The following is a 4,271-nucleotide window of genomic DNA, read 5'->3' on the forward strand; positions in this document are numbered from 1 at the left end:
GGCCTGGTGCATGAAATTCGTGCATGGAGGAGGGGTTTCCTTAGCCCAGCCTGCACCTACTCCAATCAGGGACCCCTTGCAATCTGGCTCCTAACCACTCATCTGCCGGACTGTCTGATTGCCCCTCACTGCCTCTGCTTGCCTGCCTGATTGCCCCTAACCCCTCTGCCTGCCTGCCTGATCACCCCTAACTGACTCTGCCTGACTGATCACCCCTAACTACCCTCCCTTGCCGGCCTTATCTTGCCCCCAACTGCCCTCCCCTGCCAACCGCCTGATCAACCTTAACTTGCCCCCCTGCCAGCTTGATCACCCCTAACTGACTCTGCCTCAGCCCCCAGTCTGGCCTCCCTCTGCAGAAGGCAACCTGGCGCCTCAGGGAAAGGCACCGCCCTCATTACCCCACTGCTGCTGCCACTGCCGGCTTCAGCCTCAACCCTTTGCAGCCACCCATGGCTGCCTGAGCCACGGCCCTCACAGCCGCTGCGGCTTTTTCTGGAAGACTTCCACTCTAATTAGCATATTACCTTTTTATTAGTATAGATTTGGGGACCATTACAACCAGGCAGAACTTAAAGAAAACACATGGCCCTGGCTGGTTTGGCTTAATGGAGAGAGCATCTGACGAGGCCCTCCAGGATTTGCTACCACATCTCAAACCATGGCTGCAACTCCCAGTTGCCTCCAGTCCTGGTGGATCTGGTGTGGTTTGCAAAGGAGAAGGTGGCAAGAGGCTTGTGGAATTTCTGCAACCCCGTTCCCACAGTCTCCTCATAGGGCACCAGGGCCATTTCCACTGTGCCAGCTCTCTGCTTCCTTTAACCTGTTGGGCAAAAGAATCCTGCATGCTCTAGCCAGGAAGTGCATTCCCTCTTAGGTGGCCCGAATGCTTTTTTTACGGTCGTTTTATGGATTCAAAAGAATAAACAGAGATGTGGAAAACTTTCGTCGAATTCCTTTTACGTGGTTCCAGTCTCGTGGGAAATGAGATGTGGCTCTGAATTCATCCCAAAGGGTGTCTTTGGGCAAAAGCACCCAGAACGGCACAACTCCTGCAGGATGCCCTACACACTGCGCTGTCAGGACTCGGGGGGCTTGAGGGTGAGCGAGGTGGCGGTGGTGCCAGCTCAGGACCTGGGAGAAGGGAGCGTTTCTACACTGCCCAGGCCCGCATGGACTGCAGCTACACCCGCCAAGGTGGGCAGGGTGTTTCTGCTGGTTTGTTTTGGTCTGGCCTCCACCCCATCAGCCACCAACTGTGCCTGCACTGTTGCAACCGTGCCAGACTGTGAATGGTTTGATGGTCCTACTTTTTGGTGGACAGTGGACACACTCCCACCTCCCAGAGACTGGCAGTTAGACACTGGAGGCTTCCGAGTCACTCGCAGGAAGAGCGCGGCTTTAGGTCCAGAACAGACTCAGGTGTCCTCGGCTAGGAGGCTTCCCCGGGCTAGCAGCTGCTGATGGTTTGAAGGCAGGCCATGCCCTCAATTGTGGCGGGGGTCCCCTCTGGGACACTGGCTGGCCTCGGCTAAGGGCTGCCAATGGTTTGAAGGCTGGCCATGCCCCAGATCCAGGCGGGGTGTCCTCTCATGGTGACCGTTCGTCCCACTCCCTCAGCTCCCTAGCCTGCCCTTCAGTCATCCATCTGGTCGTTTTGATCATTACAACCCCTGGCTTTTTATATATTAGGATAGTATTCCATTGTGCAGATGTACCACTGTTTTAGTCTGACGTTTTGCTGCCTATGGATTCTTCTAAGATTTTTATGGCTTCCTATCTTACATTAAAGTCTTTTATCCATTTTGAATTTATTTTTATGTATGGTGTAAGTTGTTGGTCTAGTTTCATTTTTTTGCATGTATCTGTCCCATTTTCCCAACACCATTTATTGAAGAGACTGTCTTGACTCTTGCCTCCTTTGTCAAATATTAATTGGGCATAATGTTTTGGGTCAATTTCTGGGTTCTCTGTTCTGTTCCATTGATTTATATGTCTGTTCTTGCACCAATACCAGGATGTGTTGAGAACAGTGGCTTTGTAATATAGTGTGATATCTGCTATTTTGATCCCTCCAACTTTGTTCTTTTCTCTCAGTGTTGCTGTAGATATTCAGGGTCTTTTTGTATTCCATATAAAGTTTTAGAGAGTTTGTTCTGGGTCTGTGAAATATGTCATTGGTTTTTTAATGGTGAGTGCATTGAATCTATAGATTGCTTTTGGTAGTATGGACATTTTAATGATGTTGATTCTACCAATCCATGAACATGATATCTTCTTCCAACTGTTTATGTTTTCCTCTCTTTTTTCAACATCTTGTAGTTTTCTGAGTCCAGGTCTTTTATCTCCTTAGTTAAGTTTTTCCTAGGTATCTTAAGTTTTTGTTATTGTTGCAATGGTAAATGGAATTGTTTTTTAGTATCTGTTTCTGGGAGTTCATTATCCTGTATAATAAAAAGCCAGCAACCATAACGGCCTAATGACCAGAACAACCACTCAACCAGTCACTATCAGATGCATTGACCATCTCTCAGTCCCTCCCCCGTAACCTGCAGGTTCCATTTGCAGGATGGAAAATGGGGAACCATGGGGGACCCGAGTGAATGGCAGCAGGGTGGGACTGGGGAATGGCCAGCGGGTGGAAGATGGCCCTGATCACAGGCTAGGCCTAGGGACCCTACCCATGCACAATTTCGTGCACTGAGCCTCTAGTTGGTATATAAAAATGCCATAAATTTCTGGGTGTTAATTTTGTATCCTGCTACATTGCCGAATTTATTTATTAAATCACGTGGTTTTTTTATGGAGTCTTTAGGGTTTTCTATGTATAATATCATGTCATCAGCGAATAATGACAGCTTTACTTCCTTCTTTCCAATTTGGATGCCTTTCATTTCTTCTTCTTGTCTGATTGCTGTGGTTAGGACTTCCAGTACTACATTGAATAAGAGTGGTGAAAGTGGTCATCCCTCTCTTGTTCCTATTCCTAGGGAAATGGTTTTAGTTTTTGCCAATTTAGTATGATGTTCACAGTAGGTTTGTCATATAAGGCTTTTATTATGTTGAGGTATGAGCCCTCTATTCCCATTTTGCTAAGAGTTTTTATTAATAAATGGTGTTGGATTTTGTCAAATGCTTTTTCTGCATCAATTGATATGATCATGTGGTTTTTGTCTTGCAATCTGTTCATGTACTTTATCACATTTATTGATTTGTGGATATTTGTACCAGCCATATATCCCTGGAATAAATCCCCTTTGGTCATGATATATGATCTTTTAATGTATAGCTGGATATGGTTTGATAAATTTTCTTAAGGATTTTAGTGTCTATGTTCATCAGGGATATTGGCCTGTAGTTCTCTTTCTTTGTAGTGTTTTTATCTGGTTTTGGGATTAGAATAATGCTTTCATAGAAAGAGCTTGGAAGTGTACCTTACTCTTGAATTTTTTGGAATAGCCTGAGGAGAGTAGGTTTTAGTTCTTTGAATGTTTGGTAAAACTCCCCTGTGAAGCCGTCAGGACTAAGGTTTTTGTTTACTGGGAGTGCTTTAATTTTCTCGGTAGTTATCAGCCTATTCAGATTTTCTGATTCTTCCTGATTGAGTCTTGAAAGATTATATTTTTCTAGGAATATGTCCATTTTGTGTGGGTTGTTCCATTTGTTGGGATAGAGTTGTTTGTAGTTTTGTTTTGTTTTTACAATCCTTTATATTTCTGTGTTGTCCCTTGTTATTTCAGCTCTTTCATTTCTGATTTTGCTTATTTCAGTCCTCTCTCTTTGCTTCTTAGTGAGCCTGGCTAGAGGTTTGTCAATCTTGTTTATCCTATCAAAGAGCCAGCTCTTGGTTCTATTGATCTTTTGTATTCCTCAGTTTAACTATATCCTTTTATTTTTCTTTTTTTTTTTTACTTTATGTCATTTATTTCTGCTCTGATCTTTATTATTTTCTTCCTACTACTTACTCTGGCATTTTTTGTTGTTCTCTTTCTAATTCTTTAAGTTGTAAATTAGATAATTTATTGCCAGATTTTCTTGTTTTTTGAGGCCTGTAGTCCTATGAACTTCCCTCTCAGGACTGCTTTCACTGTATCCCATAGATTTTGGATTGCTATGTTTTCATTGTCATTTGTTTCCACGATGTTTTTTTTTATTTCTTCTTTCATCTCTTTGGTAACCCAATCATTGTTTAACAGCATGCTATTTAGCTTCCAAGTATTTTTTTTCTTATTGTTTTTATTGTAGTGATTTCTAATTTTATGCCATTGTGA

Source organism: Myotis davidii, unplaced genomic scaffold (genome assembly GCF_000327345.1).
Source record: "Myotis davidii unplaced genomic scaffold, ASM32734v1 scaffold509, whole genome shotgun sequence".
Lineage (NCBI taxonomy): Eukaryota > Metazoa > Chordata > Mammalia > Chiroptera > Vespertilionidae > Myotis > Myotis davidii.